Source organism: Euwallacea fornicatus, chromosome 12 (assembly GCF_040115645.1).
Source record: "Euwallacea fornicatus isolate EFF26 chromosome 12, ASM4011564v1, whole genome shotgun sequence".
Taxonomy (NCBI): Eukaryota; Metazoa; Arthropoda; class Insecta; order Coleoptera; family Curculionidae; genus Euwallacea; species Euwallacea fornicatus.
The window spans coordinates 2153973-2175268 of record NC_089552.1 but is presented as its reverse complement, the minus strand read 5'-3'; the positions used below and the strand labels follow the sequence as shown (position 1 = coordinate 2175268).

At 39.3% G+C, this 21296-nt stretch overlaps 1 protein-coding gene across 1 annotated transcript in view; it reads right to left on the bottom strand.

The window, feature by feature from the left end:
• Positions 1-21296, bottom strand: part of LOC136342412 (uncharacterized) — a 195244-nt gene that overhangs the window by 10195 nt on the left and 163753 nt on the right. The window lies entirely within an intron of this gene.

Sequence of the window (21296 nt, the reverse complement as noted above, 5' to 3'; positions counted from 1 at the left end):
GATATTCATTAGAACTCAAAAATTAGCATGGAAGGAGATTTGGAATATAAGACATTCAGCCGGATTTAACGTTAAGTAATTATTTTTACAAGGGCCTTTTTTAAGGCGAAATTTAAAACCACACGTCTTTCCCAGGGTTGCTTTTGTTATTTCGCGGCGCTGTTGCCACATATCTAGCATCAAAACACCGCGATGGATGTGCCTAAAGATATGACGGGACTTATTAACTTTCCTTTTTAGGGCTTACATTTAGCTTATAAATTATCCATTTGTAGCTGCTTCGGGGAAAAGTTCTGGATGGTTGAGATGAACCTTAAGGAAAGAGAAGACATTGGCAACAAGGCTTAATAAAGTATGCTAATTTATTAAGGAAAAACACCTCGGTTTAACGCGTAGGTAATAAGGACCGAAGGGAAAACTCCAAGAAGTTCACCTTAATGTGCACTTAATCTAATTTATTGTTTGGGATACTTTGGGGTCCCAAGAGTCGGGTCGCGTTTTATTTGATTATGTTAACTGGAGAAGGAAGGGTTAGGATTCTTTGCCAATTTGATCTACTAATTGGTTATCTCATCAAAGCATTATCACAAGTAGGCATCTTCAGCGGCTGTTTGCATTTAACGGAATATCGGCGAAAGCCTCAAAGCGAGCTGATGGCTTTAAAGATTTGAGCATAGTGAGGTGACTCACAATAGCAGTTGAAGCATTCTGCCGACGCACTGATCAATAAACCTATAATACTAACGTTCTTATGACAATTCTTCATAATCTTATTTACCGGAATAGATATGTATATGCAAGTATATATATTCATAAAGTTAAAAAAAGCAACTTTTGTCCATAACTCGAAAAAAATTAAGCTAGAATAAAATCGAATACGTCACTGGATTGCACATGGAAAAATGCACAAAAGATGTCTTTGCCAAAAAATTAAAAATTTTCATAAACAAAACAGTTAAAGGACTTCAAAGATAACCACAAAAAATGAAAACACCTTGTATCTTCCAAACGAGTCGATATTTCAGAATGCTATTTAGATTATTGAAATTGGCTCTAAGATCGGTGTCAAGGGTCCCGACCACGGTTGTTCTCTATCTACTCGGAAAATATTTGAAACTTCCTAGTTACATCAAACGTTAGTTCAGGTTAGTTCAGTTAGTAGTTACGCTCTGTACCATCCAGTGACACGTTTCTTTTCTTTAACTTTGTCATTTCATGATGAAATGTCAATTAGTTTTGACATTTTCACTCTAGATGCACCCACAAGTTTCGTATTTGCCTAAAATAGATAAAAGTGAAGTGCGTGTGACAATAAAATACATTTTTATCAAAAATTTAACGCGAATAGAGGTGGAAACTGAGTTAGATTCTACGTCAAGCGATCCCTCTTCATTATTTTCCACTATTAAGTCATGGAAGTGTGGTAGAACCGGTACGACAGATGCTACACGTTCGGGAAGGCCAAGACCAGCTACTACTGAACGAATCGTTCAGAAAGTGCACCATATTGTCTTAGATGACTGAATATTAAAATTGATAAAAATTGCTGACACTGTGGGAATATCTAAAGAGCGGACACGTCATACCTTGACTGAATTTTTACGCATGAAAAAGTTGGCTGCAAAGCCGATTTCCCACAGTGGACAGCAAAGCGTGAACTCATTCCAAAAAAATCTAAAGCTGTTTCACCAGCCGGAAAGATTATGGCGAGTGTTTTTTGGGATTCCAAAGTGATCCTTAGTGTTTAACTTCCAAAGAGAAAAACTATCAACGGAGCATATTATTCAAACTTTCTAGAAGAACTACATCGAAGAGTTCTGGAGAACCGCCCTTGTTTGGCCAAAAAGTAAATTCTGTTTCATCAAGACAATGCACCATGTCACAAGTTTCAGGCCGTAATGGATGAAATTGATTAGTTGGATTTTCAATTATTGCCACATGCACCGTATTCAGCAGATTTAGCTCCTTATGATTTCAGTTTGTTTTTGAATTTGAAGAAAAGTCTTGCTGATAGGAAATTTGAGTCAGATGTTGAAATGATATCCGCAACAAATGTGTATTTTGAAGAGTTAGGCAGGTCTCCTTATAGGAGTGGCCTAAAGGCCTTGGAGTGTCGTTGAGGTAAGTGCATTGAATTTCAGTGAGACTACATGAAAAACTAAAATAAGAATGCCACTAATTTTCGATTGTTTTATTTTCGAGGCCGAAAACATTTCATACTACCCGCGTATTTTATGCTTGCAACAAAGCATGTCGTAGTAACCACCGTTTCGGTACTTCTTCCAAGAGCAGCAATTTATTCCTAAGACATTTTCCGAAAGAAAGAGAGAAATATCGTTCTGTATCTTGTTGACAAACCTGCTTCTCTGATTTTTCGTTACTCAAAAAGATCGAACCAGTCAAATCTTTACGAAAGACAAAATTGAGAGTTTCGAAATACACCAATTTATTCACAACTATATATGTAATGCTGACATGATTAACCTCATTACAGGTTGCTGCTTCCCCTACTTACCTCCTTCACTTCTCACCCTGATGCCCCTGCTTAATTTAATTAATTCCTAGCATTGTTCCAAACATACTACACATTGCTCATAAAGTTTATGGTTTCTTGACTTTCCTTTGTTCTCCAAAATATTCCATTAACGCATTTTTCGAGTGCAAATGCTTCCCCTTTTTGGAAAGAGCCTAATTTTTCAAATAAAAATAATCAAAATAGAATTAATCCAAGTTATAAATATGAATTAATGACCCTAAATAAAATAGAATTCTAAAGTCTTCTTACTGTCTCTAGATTATACATAACTATCCAATTTCTAGGCAATAAAAGAACACTTTTCACCTCGATATGTATTATACCACAGTAATATCACCCAGCGTTGGATTTCAACAGGACTAAAACTAATCCCATTGTTATTGAATGGAATATGCGTCCAGATAACATTATGGCTAGTGTTTCGGTGGTCAGGGCAATAATAAACTCCAACTAACTTGGAAATGTTATTAAAACCGAATAGGTGGGAAATTGTAGTGTGTAAATAATAGTTGCATTATTTTACTTGGTACAGTATCCCAATAAGTTAATGGCTAATAGTGAATCGAAAAACCCACTTTAGCTTGATTGGCCATCGACCTTAATAGTTCAGGTTAGCACAGGACAGGCATGAATGCAAAATGCAGAATGCGGGACTGTTCTGGATTCTCTTCAAAACCAATAGATGAAAAGCTGCATCGTTTATTCCATGAGAGATAAATCGCATAGGAAAGAAACCGTATATGACCTAACTGGTTAAATACTTCGTTCTTGAATTATTCTCTTTCGGCCATATTCATGTCTAAAATAACTTGAAATATTGCTTTCCATTGAATAGTCGAGCTCAGCTACCAACATGCTGTGCTGCACCTCCAGCATTCGCCCTTTTAATCCCTAAAGTGGGTGCATTGCGTAATATGTCACTGTCAGATCGATATGCGATAACACAGACAAATAATGCGTATAAGTATACTCTACTACTGTTTTAGAGAGTATAACAGAATTCTTTTGATTCAATACTTTTTATTTCGACGATAACATATAGCCCTAAGGGAGACATAAACGAGAAAAAGATCGTTTGAAGGTCATTTAGAAGGTGGCTCACATTAGGACTAATTAACAATAAAGGCAATTTACAAACGGGGGAGTAAGGGAAACTTAAAAAAGTACCCTTGTTCTCCCTTGTCCGTAACGAAACAAAGAATACGAGCGCCCTTTCCCGCATAGTTTCGCCAGTATCATTCGGATAATTACGAAATTTGAATCCGGGAATGATGATGGTATATAGCCGGATTTTCGACTCCGGAAGCGGGTAGGGCTGATCTCTGGCATGATAATGCTCTCTCAGTATTTTATCTGGAAATTAAGCCCCTAAAAATTGACCTTCTAGTTTAGTTAACCGTACGTTTCTAGAACGGTAATAATATATTCTGTGGTTGAATTAATATGGCAGCACATAATAGCAATTTTCCTTGATTTTAAAATGTTAAGAAAAACAAGAACTAATGGCAACATGAGAACGTTCACTTGTTTGCCTCTATCAAACTCAGAGACGTCAGTTTGACGTGTGTCAGATGAACAGATACCCGTCCAACGTTGCCAATAATACCATTAGAATAAATTCCTGTTATAGCGTAATACAACTTTTTTACGACCTTCCGACATTCCTTTTCTCAAGCTCTTTGCGGGAAAAATGACTTTATTTCTCTCCTTCGACAACTAATAATTTTTTGAACAGGCCCAATTTACACTATTACTGGCAAACTTATTAAACTACCAACATCAAAGCGCCTCTTTACAGCCCATTCAAACGAAATTATCACTTCTATAGACTTAAAATTCTTCATCATTGAAAACGAATCTCCGAACGACTTCTTTGCACTATGAAAAACCTTCCGGGTCTTCTGAAGTCTTTCGCAAATACGTTTTTATCATAGGGACGTTTTTTCAATAATGCATTAAGTTAACCTCGGCAACTTAACAAAGAGTCAAAGCTAGTTTTAAAAACCCTCCCGACATGAATATTCATGGCCACGAAAGGAAAAATGAATATTTTAAAACTAGTGGCGTAAGGTTTCAAAAGGACGCTCGAAAAACTGGGGTAATTTACTTCAAAGGGGTTAAGGGAGAGAAGTTCGTTTAATGAAATTTGTCGTTTTAAGCCACGATTTTGTGTAATAAATAAGAAAATAAGCTGGATAATTTTTGGAGTTTCTTGAAATTAATGTACAAGATGAATTTTTGTCTTTGCATCTTGATAAAGTATCCCGAACATAGACCTTAGTTCCCTATGTTAGAATGATCCAAGTTTCGGCAAATCGGTATAACTGCAGCTCCCCAGTAAAAGATCAATCTTGCTACTGATCTAAGTGTTATGCTGTAGGATCTGTAGATAATAAATTAATCGATAATTACCTTTTAAGCGTGGTACTTCTATGTGTGTTCACCCTCGGTTCTCGCCATTAAGAATTTTGCTAAACTTGTACACTCTCTTTTGGTCGAACTGTCTCGTTCCTGTGTCCGTCGTAAACCGAGATCTTCATTTTTATCAACTTGATTGAGGTGCATTACTTAACAGTGCAATAAATTACTTCGTGGGTTGCTCTTGAGTTCGCTGTTCTAAGATCCATTGCGATATACCATACCCGAAACGTACGGGGAATGCTTTGCTAATTAAATAATGTTCTTACCATTAAAGTTTTTCTTTAACTTTGTTTTCCATTTTGGCGTTTTATCTAAGTGATTTTTGTCAGCGTTTAGTTTCCGTTCATACAGGTTGAGTTTTCAAATGGCGGATGAGTTCCGTAGTACGTTGTAGGGCAATCCTCAGGGAGTAGGGAAAAAATAGTGGAGAAACCATTTTTGAAAAATTGGCAGAGTTAAGGAAAATAGAAATAGTAGATTTGATAATGTTTTATTGAAATTTATAGGTGGATTTTATAATCGCCGTGTGCTTCAACACGCTAACGCACACGTCTTAAAATATTCGAAAGGTGGTGGTGTACTTATTGTTTAATTGTAATAAAATCGTTGGTAAGTGCAATTTCAGAATGGCTGCATTGAAAAATTTCCAATAACAAATTCAAAATTTGAAGCTTACTTTGAGGATTTCCACTTGCTCCCAGTCCTGCATATCCAGATGAACCCAGTGTTACATTGCAACGATTAATAGTATGAAGAACATTGGAAAATAAAGAACTTAACCCTTCACTTTAACACCTTAATAACTCTGGCAATGTTTCAAACGGGATTTGTCTATTATTTTTCCCGGAGGGTGGCCCTGCAGGGCTGATTTGCCGTTTAAGCCTTACCCTGTATAGACAGAAAGTAAACACTGAGAAAAACCACTTAGAGAATATCGTCAAAATAGAAAATAAAAAAAAAAACTTTAATCATAAGAATACTATTTAATTAACAAAGCATCCTCCATACGTTTACGATGTCTCAGATTTGGAGCCCGCTAGCTCGTTCTAGTTATGCACACTTCACGGTTCACCGGAAGGAAGTTTTATAGAAGTTAGTTAACTATAGGTTAACGCCTGTCTTAAACTCGCTCCAAGTTGGTAAACATGTTAATAAAGGGTCGGGATTTCCGGCGGGCGAGTTTCCGAGGGGTTTTACGGTTTTGTTTTATTACTCCGGAATATACAGATTTCATCGGGTTTAGTTTGCTGTAACAAAGCGAGCATGCCATCATCTTCTATTTATGAAGATTCGTGCAAGAAAGTGGCGGTTTCACGCCCAGGAATAATTATTGACATATCCAGAACGATAAGGAGATAACCTGAATCTAAGCAAATTTTCAGTTGCAATTATTTACGGGGGAGGAAATTTCTTTGACGTTAAACAGGCGATTATCCCTGGCTTTAGGAAACTCATTTTGAGCGAATCTGTTGCCGACGCACAAACGGCAAAACAACAATTTCGCATGGTGAATAATACATGGCTATTTAGGGAGATATTATCTTTAATCCTTCGCCAGTACAATAATAATCCTCTTGGTAAGCATCTATGCGTTATACAGGATAAACAGAAAACTTGTGAGATTAATTTTTTATGGCTTTTAAAAGGGTTAGACAGTGCGGAAGGATAATTTAGTTCCGTATCTGAAATAGACTTGTCTGTCAAGTTATTCTTTCCAACTCCAACCTGAACTGAGATATGGAAGATTACGTACGTAATAATTGCAAAGGGTGTTACAGTAAGAACGCAAGATTTAAATTTGAAATAAAGCACGATTTTCAGTAGCAAAATAGTGAAATATTTAGTGATTTAGGACATAGCCATTTGGGCAGTATGAAACAACATATTCGATAAATGGCCACTGTCGCTTGGATGGCACAAATGCATTCTTTAAATGAAATTTTCAACAACTGTTTTGTATAAATGTGGTGGGTGTGTTCGATACAGCGTTCAATTTTGGTCTTCAGCGCTTGGGTGGCCATAAATTTGTGGGTATAAACATAAGATTTGAGAAAAACGACAAAGAAAAAAGTCAAAAGGTGTTAAATCGCATGATCGCGGAGGCCAATTTTTGGCACCGTGATGGGAGATCGGGCAAACTCTAGCGTAAGATGGTCAATGTTTGACGATCGGTACGACTAATGGCACCGTCCTGCCGAAACCACACGTCTCCCAGAGCAATATCTTGCAATTAGGGCACTGGGTAATAACGTCGCGATAACATTCGTCATTTATCGTTACTGCATTAACTGACCCTCTTTTAAAAGAACCATGGCACAACGATTCCTCCAGACGAAAACGCGCAGCGATCAATGACATCGCTGAGATACACATGTGCTCATGAATCATTCCTAGATTTTCTGAACCCCCAAAAGCGGCGATTTTGCTCACTCGCGAAGCCGCCGAGGTGAAAATGAGCCTCGTCGCTAAAGATTATTGCAGCCACAAAATCGGCATTCATTTCCTGCTGTTCGATGATTCAATAGGTGAACGCTCTTCGCTGAGCGTGTTCTGTGGTCAAAAGTTGTTGAGTGAGTTGGATTTTGTCAGGATGGAGATGTACCTTTTTCGTGAGAATACGACGAAGAGTGGCCGTTCAATTCTAGTTCACGCACTTTACAAAAATGTAACAGCTAAGCTTTTACCATTTTGACAGCAAGATTTAATGGTACTGAACCGTATATCGCGTCATGTTTACTAACTCCCCTCTGTCTTCGTTCGACCTGGTAGGCGTACTCGCTTATTAAAAAATTAGAGAAAAAATGGCGCTCAATTAAAATCCTGCGTTCTTATCGTAACCCCCTCTAGTTCTCGCGCTTCTCATGCTCAGCAGCTTCTGCGTTAGTTGAAGAAACTCTGTTGAACTACTGCTTGTTTCGATTTGAGGTTTAGGAATTCCGCCAGCTCCGTTTCCTATTTGGGGTCGTGCTTACGACGAGACAAATTCAAAATTATCGGACAAACCCCATCATTGAAGGGAACTCGTTGGGTGTTCAAGTGATTTGTAAATTTTTAAGTAGAAAACCATGGATCGTTGGATGGTCTTGACCCTTATAATTTCCACATGGGGTGAACTGAAAACAGGAGTCTGGCCACTGCCAATGGTTTTCGCCCCCATTCCACGCTTGACCTCGCCGACAATTCATTTCGAGACGGCTTTTTTACCACTTTAATATTTAAATAGCCAATTTGCCTAGTTCAAAGTCGGCTAGATTGTTCTAAAACAAAGCTAAACACCGCCCCTGTACCTTTCTATCAGATTCGATAGCTAGGGAAGAATGAATTAAACATTACCCAACGAAAATGTCATGTCATGACCTGTTTAGATCCATTTATAGTTTGTTTCTGCTCTGTAGTGATGGAGGTGGCGTCTATAAAAAACGATCCGACGGAAAATCACTTCGGTTGGTCTGATTGGCAGGAAAGGCTCGTATAAACAGAGATTACAAAAAAGACGAAATCCGAGCTATTGTTAAATCGAGCCGATCGGGATAAAGCCGGCAGATGAACAAATTCGCACAGGACACGTCTAAACGATCTCACACAAAAGCGAGAAACCATCTTACTTCGTGGGATTTAGTCCGTCGAACGGGATGGTTTAGATTTCAAAAGAAGAAATAAAGTAGTGTCCGTGTTGGGTTTTACACGGAATTACCTTTAGCTACAACTCACGGCTTATTTCCGCTATTTTATTTATCTTACCGGCACCTTGACCCTAAACGAAAACTCCTTAATTTTATAGTTTCAATTGACCTTCAGCCGCAGACCCTCCAAAGTTTGGCATAAGATGCTGCGTTTACCCCAGGATAATCTTGCAGGGCAAAAACGGGACATAATTTAATAGGATTACGATGGGGCAGTGGTCGGAAGTTATTGGAGCGGGCAAAAAGCAACAATATTGCCCGATCTAAGCGGCTCAGGCAATCCGATCGCCCGGGTGTCACTTCCTTAATTAACGCTTCGGTTATTTGGGAGTACTCGGACCAAAATAAGTATGAAATAGTCACATGGAAACCATTTTACCTCAAAAACAGTATTTCATACCTACCTAAGGTCCGCTGGTTTAATATTGATTAAAGGCTTATTAATCCAACTCAATTTATGATGTCGCTAACTTAGCTTGGTTATATGCAGCGAGAACGGGCGGTTAGATGGGCTTGTAATGTAATGTAATTTTATAATTTGGGTTTGCCACGCGATAATATTTTTTCCGTCAATGCCCCACCACATGGCACACGTGTGGGACACATTGTAAAGAAGTGTTAATGACCATGGGATGATTTACCACAAGACAAAACGCACCATCTCATTGAAGGTATGCCAAGACAATGTAGTTAATGTTCGAGATATAACTTTTATGTTCGTTTCGATTTTGCAAAAATTATTTGCTAATTTTTTTATTATTTTTTTAAATAATTTAGAAAATATCATATATTACTTTTTTACTTATTTTTTGATACGGATTACAAAAAAATCATTTCTATCGCTAGCTCTAAGCAACATCCAAAATATTCCAACATCCCTAACTTTTGTGGAGCAATTTGTTTCATCTTATCATTTAGTCTTCAGCAATATATCTATTACATCTGAACACGCTGCATACTGCGATAGTTCCATATCCGAATCTTCACTGCCAAAGTTTGAGCTGCAAAAGCAGCTCTATTTCTCCGTTACTTATCCCGGAGTTAACCAAACTAATGAGCCACTACTTAAGTAGGTCCCTTATGGGATATGAACGATGTTTGCGGCCCCTTACAGTTAATATCTTATGTCTTAGGATAATAGAAAATTAGGGCTTTATGGCTGATCTGTTTTATGACAGCCATTATGACGGTGCAATGTAAAATGTCTATGCGTCTTGGCGATGGCAAAGGAAAAAGAAAGGAGAAATCAGACACGACAAATACAAAAAAAAAAAAATCTTGAGAAATATTATAATGTTATTCGCAGAAAGCTTCATGCCGTTGTACGTTTAATATCCTATTAAAAGTTTTCCAGGGTAAATCCATTGTTGAGCCACTTTCAATTTGGGCCGACCGTTTTGAGCCCCATTTTATTAATGTAATACCGGCAAAACTTTCGGATAACATTAAGCCCCTTGTTACGCGTGTAACATAAAGTATTTCCTAAATATCATTAGTTAGATGTAAAAACATCAGAAGTCAGATACTTTAATAGACAGAGAAGACGTTAGATTACGCTAAAATGGACTATCCAGCTATGAGTAATGTCGATAATGGACGGATGTGCATTTGAAGTAAATTTGGGCAATACAGGACATGAAACAATTTCAACTCAGCATTTTAGCTATTGACTTCAAGTTCTAGTTGGAGACTTATAAGCAAGAGGGATAGGCCGAGAAGTAGCCGATCTAGGATTTAAAGAAAAAAAAATGGAAAATATTACATTGTTTCTCCACATAGGCTCCCTTGAGATTGATACTCTTCAAGGCGATGTTTTATGGTTTTTATACCCTGATTATAATGAGAAGTTCGAATGTTTCGAAATGGGCTTAATAGAAGATAATCTAAGGGGGCTAAATTTGGCGAATAAGATGGACAAGGAAAAATTTTGAAACGAAGTTGGTTGATTTCGGTCATCGCGATGACGTAAGGGTATGCTGATGCGTTGCCTCGATGAAACAAGATTTATTTTCGGCACATGTGGTTGCTTTTCATTAATTCATTTGCTAAAATGCAGCAATAAATTTGTATAATATTCTCCCCTTATTGTTTTTTTCTTTAGGGAGGTAATCAACAAAAATTATTCCACTGGCATCTCAAAAAACTGACGCCATCACCTTTCCTGCAGATGAACGCAAAAACTCGGCTTTATTGCTGCGAAACTTTGCCAAACACTCCCTTGAAACATCCCGACGGCGCTGTTTTTGTTCAATTGTGAGTAATCACGGCACCCATCTTGTGCACAGCTTTCTCATGTTCAATTGTTCGGTCAAAACGCGATGCACAGTGCTTTTTGAAATGTCCATCTTCCAGTGCAGTTTTCTGGATTTTCGCCATAATTTCCAGAGTGGTCAGATCTGGAGTGTAATTGGGTCTGCCACTACGGAGTTCGTCTTGGCAGTTCGTACGACCGAGTTTGCCACCCAATATTTTACACTTGTTAACAAAGGACACGATTCCCCTTTGGCGTTGGATGGACTACGACCTTTCAAATGAAAGTGTCGAATCACGCATGGACGACCAATTTTTCCTTAATTTATAACAAATATCTAAAAGCGTTTGCTGAAGACGGTTCCAAAACAAACGCAAATCACCTTTAGACTTGAACCTTTTGAGGTTAGATTGTTGTAATGTAGGTATATTTTCAACAAAAAAATCCCTATGTATACGTCAGGTCGGGCACTTTTGGGACTAGCTCGTAAAGGACAGTAAAAGAAACATCTGAACACCGAGATGATGTATTGTATTGTAATGAGTTGGACGGACAGTCCTCCACAGAGTGCCGAGAACTATTGCGGCTGTAAGGCGCCACAGCGTCTTATTAGGCGTCCCCCGATTTACTTACGTTCCTGACGACGCTGCTCCAAAAAAGCCAAAATCGTTCCATCAGCCGGAAAGGTTATGACGCATATTTTTTGGTACGCTGGGAAAATTCTTTTCCATTGACTATCTCCCAAGGGGAAAGTCCTTGATAGAGCATGCCATCCGAAACTCTTAGAAGTAATTAGGAAAAAACTGAGATATAATAAACTCATTCTACGCCGAAGAAATGGGCGTTGCGGAACATTTAAACTGGGAAACATGGCAGCTTAGAGAAGAATCGTATTTGGAGATCGCAGCTTCAACAGAAGCAACGGGATCGTTCCGATCGAGTCTAGCAGCTTCTTGAATCGACCAGAGGGAGGAGGTTTTCGTGGTTCCACACTTCCAGGTTGGGAAGGTCTCAAATGGCCTGATCTGCAGAATTCCCACTCCAGTACAAAAAAGATTTTAGATAACCACTGCACGGAAGTGAAATGCACTCGGTCGATTTTTCATTTAAAAGCAACTGCCTGGGATGTACGGATGCTGCGCCACTGGTATCTAGAACAACGCGCCAAGGGTATCAGGAAGTGGTTTACTCTACAAACCTCTTTAACATTTAAATGAACTAAAAATATTAGGCGGCGTCTGTTGGAAGGATGGAGCTAGGCGAGACGTGAAAAACGGAAATTTAATTAAATTGCTGGCTGGCGGTAGTTATACAGTGCCTAAAAACAACTCTTTTGTCATTCCCGCTGTGTTAGAAAAGAATTATTATTAAATTACTTGCGTCAAAATATTTTTGTATTCGGGATAGATGCCCGTGCATTGTTTATTCAAATTTTATGCCTGTTTATGCAACTGAAACTGATACAAAATCGGGCGGCTATTGAAACATAAATCTCAATTTGCAGAAAATTATACATTCAGCGAGCCAGAAACCAATGAATAGCTTAAAATTAGCCACAAAACATAACTTTTCCTCGCTCCGTGCGACCAGTCACTAAATTGGAAATGCTATATACATATAATTCGCATGAATGCAACCTAACTAGGTCGACCGGGCCCTTTTTGCCACGAATTTCGTTCGAACATAATAATTGAAAGCCCACTTTCGCTCTCTAGTACCCGAACTCTAAGTACCAAGCCCTGTAGAAACTTTTTGATAAAGGCGAAACCCGTTGTTTCCTTTCCGTGTCCTGGTAACGTCTTCCGCATGTATGCTTTTAATATTTAATCGGGAACAAGCAAAGAGAGATACGATCGATGCAGAAAGACAAATGACTCCTATAAATTCGCAAATTCTTGAACGATCCCCCTGAAAACGATCTCTTTGACGACACCAAGGGTGGCATTTTGATTTCCCCCGAGGGCGGTGGGACCGGGGGGGACGGGCGGGGCCGACGGCGGCTGCGGGGGACAAAAGACGAAAGGCGATCGCTATTCAGGGCCGATATATTTGCTTCCCTTTGTCACTTGCAGATGTTTTAATCAAGCTGGCCATGCTGGCTTGCTGCGTTGCCAGTTTGACCGAAAATACCACGATTCCGGGGAGGCGTGCGTTTCTCAACCCATTGAAGCTGAAATGAAATTGAGGGACAATAATGGAGATACTTTTAAAAGTAACGCTTCATTTCAATAAAGCTGAAATACGACTGGGCGGAAAACAGTCTTTTGGAAATTTTATAGGAAAGAAAACGGGTGTGCCCACAGGGGTATGACGCTGTTCTCAAGCAGGCCACCTACGGTTATCTCCATAAATTTCACTAAGTACTTAAACCTGAAGTTTAAATTGAAGAACCAGCCAATAAAAGTCTGAATTCTTCGGTTTATCCAGAATAACTCAAATCTTAGATATATGCACGTGTTACCTACAAAACTGGTCGTTATTCATTCTAAGCAATATACTTGGAAGAGGAAATCATGGGGGCTCAGGTGTTTCACAAACAACCAGAAAATAAATTATCTTGCCGAGATTTTGCAGCAGTAGAATGCAAGTTTCGGGTAATCGCGTAGAGCTGTTAAAAATTTGCTTTCTGTTACACATGAGTTGGTAGTTGTACGTGGTACCACTTACGTTTCTTAAAAACGCACTCGGGCGCAACAGTCCCTAACTTACGACTTCAACCGGTAATAAAACATATATTTTATAGACAGGAGTCCTGGTATACTGCTTCCAGAAATCCAGATTAACGTTCCAGTGAAATCATTTCCACAATAAATCAATATTGCGCTTCCCAAAGTCTTCACCGTTATTCTTGATCTAATTTCCTTAAAGGAAAAGACCCCGACCCGCTTCACGAAAACATCTCCTATCGTCTGCATAAATATACAAGGTTTACCGAATAACTTTTCAGTCTCTTTTCTGAATGTAGTAAATTGAGGAAAAAATATTGAATACAAAAGTTGCGGTATTTTAATGAAGCCTTTTTTCGTTTTCAAATGTTTATCTTCCAAAAGGTAAACCTTACTACTAAAGTTATCTAGCCCTCCATCGTACCTATTGAAAATTTGTTTAACGTAGACAGCTGTCATTTAATTTTGACAGCTGGCGTTTATTTTGACATCTGTCAAATGTTACATAAAATTACATTACAAAAAGGCGTTTCAAAGGAAAAGTACTAGTTTGCCCTGGTTTTCAGGATCCTCACGGTGAGAATGCGAATTGGGACATCGTCACGTGATAATTATGTCATGTGATACGTAAAGGTTGTTTTCTTGGGAAAAATGTCCGTCCTGCCGACGCCTCTGTGGAAATTCTTCAGAGCCGTTGTGCACTGCTATGTAATTTTATCTGTTTAACCGGTATTTTTCATTCGCTGCCGCCTCAATTTAAATAAGACGCAGCTGCAAGTGCGGAATAGTAAGTGCCGGCTTAATTGCAGGAAAAACACTATATCGACATTCTCCTCAGCTGCTTCGCCCCCTTTGTTCGTCTTTTATCTCTATCTAGTACGTTTCCGGCGGATTTTTAACCTCCCGAGGGTGCGACTAATTTAAACTTCATCCACTGTAGCGAAAATCGCGAATTTTTCAAACATATTAGCAAACGCCATATAAACACGTTATCCAAAGGAAGGGGTAGCTTTTTAGTCGACCATTTTCGCCCAAACAACCCTGCGGAAAGTGAACATTTGCCGAAATAGGCTTAGCTAATTAGGCGCCGTGTAAATGCAAATCGGGACTGTTGCATTAGCACGAACCAATTAATGTCGCCTTACACGGGCCAAATGGGCCGTGTGGTGCGGATGATGGAGCTTATCAGAGGGGAAAGCGAAAGCAAAAGGCCGTTATAATGAAAAAAGTGGATGAAAGACAATGGAAGTAAATCTCGTAAAACCATAATCAAGCCGAACTAAATTGGGGTTTTGGCATAAAATGTTGCTGAACTAGTGTGCTGATGGGCTCATTACATATGTTATGGCACGACAACTAACCTCAAATGATGGCCCCCTTTTCATCATCTTTGATTCTGCAAAGATTAGCGAGAAAATACGCTCAGTATAATCATTTAGCAGTCGATCACCTATGTGTGCATTACTCAGACGACTTATTCTTTCATCAAAAAGGGACGTTTTTGCTGCGACTGGATTCTTGGACGAAACTACCTTTTCTTGTCGGAAGCACACTTTACCTTGGACAGGAAGAAATCCCCGATCAAATTACTTCTAGAAGAGACAGATTCGAGTACAGTGGTTATCTAATTCTGAACTTGCCACGGTGTGCGGAAGAATTAATTTCTGCTGAAGTTAATTCTTGTAATCTGCATAAAGGAAAATTAAAGAAGCTAAATAACCCCCATATAGCACATAACTTTTAAAAAGCGCCAGAAAAGCGAGATAACCCCGGTTCCTCGTCTCTCCCTTTTTCTTTTACTCAGAATCCTTTCTGCCGAATATAATGGCGAGTTTCCGAAGCTAATTTTCTCCAAGCTCTTGGCTCCTAATGCGACCGCATGATTTATGCGATTTTTTCTTTATGTGTTTCACTTTTCATAAGCGTCACTTGTCAAGTTAGATAGTTTTCTATGCCATGAAAAAGGAAAATATAATAAATTTCCCATCCTGCGTTGGAGCATCCTTTTTCGGCGTAAGCACAAACCGATTTTTTATTTCGGATAAAAAGGTGAAGGTAATATCTCATATAGGGAAATTTGGCAGGGAGTTAGTTGCTACTAGGTATGCCCTTTATCTCAATTTCGGGATATAGGTAATATATCGTGGAGGTGTAGGTGGGCTCGAAAGATTAATAATTTCCTTGTTAGAGGTATCAAAGGGATTCTTTCAAGTTTTTAGAACCTTTTATGTCTCTAACTTTTAACAGGATAAAGACGATCTTACTTCGCTTCTCCACCCGCCCTGCCCAGCAAAGTTTGCGCAAGGCGGAAGATTAAATGGTAAAACAAAGGAGAACCGCTTGTTCAGGCGAAACACTTTTTTGCTATTCCGAATATTTATTCGAAAACGTTTCACCGACCATAAAAAATAAGTAAGTTTCAGCAACGACCTCATAAAGGTTCAAGAAAAATACGACTATGCGTCAATTTTTAATGGGAGGGGGGAGAGGGGAGAGGGGAGAGAGGAGGTGTGGGGAGGGGAAAGGGGAGAGGGGAGAGAGGAGGTGTGGGGAGGGGAATGGGCTCAAGACGCCCACGCAGGCAACATTTTTCAAACGAATGCGCCCTCCGGTCCCCATAACACTCAAATACGAACAAGACCGCTTTTTACCTACTACTACTATTATTAGAAATACGCTAAGCATTTTTCCCCACTGCCAGTTTCATAATTAATGAAGGCTTTATCGGGGTGCTGGGTTAAAGGTTATTTTCAACGCAAAGGTCTTAAACAACGAAACATTAGCTATTAATACACCAGACTATTTACCCCCCGTGGGGACAAGCGCTCATGCGAGTTTACGGGCGAAGACCGACCCTGTGTGAATTCCGGCCGGCCCTGCATTAAAATGCCCTTTCACTTGGTGAGCTGGACGAACACAAACATATTTAAATATTAAAACCTCGACGAGCATTTGACCGCGAAAGACTGCGGTATGGCTACATTTAGCCAGTGGTGGAGAACGCAAGGGCTACCCATTTGGGGTCAATACGCCTTCATTTTTTTTTAATTAGTCAGAGAAAGGAGCGAAACTCCGCTAGAATTTCTCAGTATTTTACCATTAAGAGAAAACGATGCGGAGCGAGAGATATTTTCTTTTTTTTGGAAAGAAGTCAGGTGCGCCGCTGACTTTGAACCGGAGGAAAGGCGTCCTAATATCGAGTCTATCCCATTTGCAAGTCCTGGACCTCGTATCGTTGTCAACTTGCCGGAAAATCTGGCCGAATTGCTCCGTATAATATCCAGGGACGTTTGGGTAAATGTCGAGCTGAGCGTGTTACTACTAATTGGAATTGGCCATCAAAATACTTCGTCTAATGTAGAAGCCTGCAAATGCTTTAAAAGCGTAGAAAGAGCAACATTATAAAGCCGAGCTTTGAAAGCTACACTTAAAAAATGAGAACAATTGCTACACCAGCGGATATAATATACAACAAAATAATTATTCTTCAATTGTAGGAATTTGAAGTTGGAAGTAACATCGTTTATCAGCAGCAATTCCCGAGCGCACAGTAGCCGAAGGCTACAGATCATTTGCGACCTTCCCAAGTAACAGAAAATGCTGATATGCAGGTTGTCCGGAACAAGCATGTTAAAAATGGTATCGTGACGTTGTTTGGGTCAATGCATTAAGATTTGGTTAAAAAATTATTTGAAAAAAGTGTCTGGTTTAAACGCTATTAACGGCTTAAGTTCTCGAAAAAACATGTTTTCTGGTAATACATTAGCTCTTTATCCTACTCTTCTATCTGCTGGATATTTCTCGTAGGGTTACCATTTCACATCAAAGTTTTTTCCCTTTTTCATGCAGAACCCTAATTTACCATCACTTCGATAATTATCGATACTTATCGACGTCACTTATGGAAAAAGTCACAAGGATGTATCAACACATTTTGAAGTTTCTTTTGAGTCGGTAGTAATGGCGTTCCCTAATGATAAAACTACCGATATGGTTAATCTTATGGTTTTTTTTCAATATGGGCATATGAGTCTCCAGCAAGAACCGAACCGTTCGCACAAATGTTCGGCGATAGGGTTTCCTACCATTCGGGAAGGGCGCCGCAAAAACCGTAACATAAGATTACCTTCACGAAAACCCAAGATTTTAACCATGTCGGTCATTATTTCACTAGAGAACGCTATTATTGGTCTGAAAAGAAACTTAAAACAATTTTGATTCGTTCTTATAATACTTTCCATAAGTGACGCAAGAAGTATCGACAAATATCGATGCCATTTCTACCACATTTGACATGCGATAATTATCGATACTTGTAGATATGAATTATGCAGAGTGCGGAATGGGAATCGAGCGTTTTTGAAATAATCATAGATTCTTTAGTTTCTGTGATATAGTTTGATTTTTATTACAACAGCATTGCTAAAAACATAGCATCTGATAATCGTGACCGGAACGTTACATCTGGCATGTGCTGTTCATTCTCGATGACGCAACGTTGAAGAAGTTCCAACAGGTGTCCGTTGATTTCGGTGATTTGATGGCGGATTGTTTCTTTTAATTCTTCTAATGTGCGCAGCCTAGCCTCGTAAACACGTCCATTTACACAACCCCATAAAGAGAAATCATATAAGGAGAGGTCGGGCGACTGAAGAGACCATAAAGTATCACCAAATGTGACCTATAGTTAACGGACCCACAAAATCTCAAGGAAACAATCATAAACTAACGTTCGATGTTCTAACATTCACGATGGCTTCATGGCGGCAATTGAAAGATAATAATAAATTGCTACGAGGTAAAGAATGAAATGCCTATGGAAGCACGGCTCCTTCATTGTAAACGGGCGAGTACTACTGGTTCTGAAAAGGTCTGGTTCCCGCGCCGCACCCTGTAATCATCGAACTGACGGCGAACTGGTCTGCATGAGAAAAGAAAATAATGTTTTTCGGCGTGAAACGATAATCGTACGAGAAATTTCCGAGAGATGGAAAAGTTGGAGGAAGGGTTAATTTATCATCAGAAAAAAAACATACCATGCAGCTATCCAGGAAAACTTCTGATCATTATTATATGCACATGGCTAAGAACCTACCACTTGCATATTGCGAATAGACGTGAATATTACATGAAAATAATCCATGTACTAGTGAATAAGTGCGCAATGGGTTTCGTTGAAATCTCCAAGGGAAGCATTCTCTAGTTATAGCAAAAACATTTTTTCCCCAAGAATTTTGACCATCAATAGGGTCCAAACGAGACACCTTCTTCAAAGAATTTTCGAACCTACTGTTAACTTATTGATCTAAGTAACCTCACGATACCATTTTCGACATGCAATTTCCGGACACTGTCTAGGATTATCCATTCATTGAAAACGCGTACCGCTTTTTATCGCACGACCTACGAACTGTACCTTGACAAATGGCGAGCTGTGAAGTTTTTCGCACGGTTCGATATCATTTTTTAGGCGGTGACTCGGACGAGCGTATGCGTGAGCGCGGCAGCAGGACATCCCGGGATGTGATAAGATGGAACGGTATTTCCTTCAACAAGCACACGCCGATTATTGGTGTTTACATATGTATTTTCGGTAAATACCGATTTGCAACAATCAGCACATTTCATATGGATACAAAGCTGCTAATTTAGGTAAATCTCTGCTCGTAAGCTGCAAACTCCAGAATCTGGCACCGCAACCAACGGCGTAAAGCCGTGCGAGTTTCCTCAAAAATAAATATCTCGCGAATCTAATACCCAACAGAATGCGGTGCATCCAGAGTACAAGAATTTCGGATTTGCAAACATGCATACGTAGTTGGGAACGTTTTGGAATCGGAAGGGCAAACAACAACGTAGATTACTTGAATTTATAGTGGTCCGCTGTTTGCACTGAATCCGTGCTTTTACTGTGCCCCATTCTTTGCCTCCCAGTGTCGTACGATTTCAGGGACCCCTAATAATAATCCACTTTCTACAACCGAATTGAGGTATCTTTAAAAAACCGCACAAGTTAAAGCGCCCCGATAAAACTTAAGCACTATGTAAATCCCTGCAGGGGCTGTTTTACTTACAGCCGGACGCCTGGAATGGTTAGAACCAATAAAAATCTGGACCAATAAGGTCGATAAAACGGCCATAGAGGAATTTAGGGGGAATGTTATGGAACTTGGGATGTTTGGGTTCGCTCTATTGGGATTCGGTAAATTAGGCAAATGTCAAAGGAGGACTTATCTCCGACAGGGGCTTTTATTGAATGATAAAACGGCTCAACTTTTAGTTAGATCAGTGCCAATTTCGTAGTGAATTAAAATACATGTTTAACCGCCGTACTGGGTGCGGTGTTGCGGCAATTGGAAGAGGATTTGTGTGGCTTGCTATTATATTTAGATTAACCAATTATTTTGACACCCTGTAGAAGGAAAATAAGCAACTTTTTAATAAGGCAAGTTTAGTTGAATCGCTCCATATTTTTACCCCTCAGTACCGAACACTCGCTTGTATTACTAATTATATGACACTTCGTATAGACAGTGCTTTCGCTTTACCGTACCGTTCTGGAGGCAAAGTACTGCAAAATTCGGCTCGGTATATTGATACTTCGATCTGTGCTTATCTCGGAATGAAATTTATTTTTTTTTATTACAAAATATCTATAAAAAATCGAATATTTAGGACTATAAACCGATAGCGTGAACTTTAACTCTCCTATCTCAATCGACAAATCCCTTCGAGATTAACATTTTCTGGTGGAAAACGTATCTCTCAGACTTTCAATAATATTAAATTTGACAATTTCCATCTTAGAAGACTAAGGCCTATTACGACTTCATGCCTTATTCCAGTTCTGCATTTAATTAACTCGAGCACCCCAAAGATGATTTTCGATCCTATTAAATCTCATCGGTTCGGTTCATTTCGAGTGAATTAAATACAGACAGAAATCGGCAAAGTCATAGGTAATAGTAGGCAAGTATGTTGAGCCTACAGAAAAATATTCCATCAGCGCCATCTGTCGCGTGCTACTTGCCCCATTTAGACCAAATCTTCAAGTAAAAGCGGGAGACCTGAGAGTACATGGCAGATCTATAGCTTAGAGTTATGGAGATGAATGCAAATAGTCGTTGAAAAAATCTGGAAATGTTGAGGTCTGTTACGACTTTATGCCTCATTCCAGCTCTGTGTTTAATTAACTCGAGTATTTGCATTCATCTTCATTCCCTGGTAAAAAATATTGTGTGCTACGCTACCGCATTACTATACGTATACAAGTTTCATAAGCGAGCTCATTGTCGCACCAGTCCAAGTTTGCAAAACAAGTAGCGAAGCGACGAGTTTTGCAATTGAACGTAGGCGACAATGAGCCTCATAAATCGTGTTTTCTATTGAGTCGCGAATTTACATTAATAGCAATGATTCAGAATTTCATCCAACTTAATTATAAAATTGTGAAAAGTTTGTACACCTGACACACGGCGGCAGTCATCTACATCCAAAATTTCCCTATTTTCGAGAAGGAGCTCGGTTTATTCACGGCAGTTTTGCCACGAATACCTACGACGATTTACCCAGCAAGGAATGTCGGAAAATGGGAAGAAAATAGGTGCGGTTGAACGTAAACGTAGAAGAACTTGATGGTAAGTCAGCAAAAGGAATGGTAGAAATTGAAGAGGATGTGCGCATGTCCTGGGACCTGCGTGGCGCGACGTGTGTACCTACTGGGTACGCACATGTGCCAA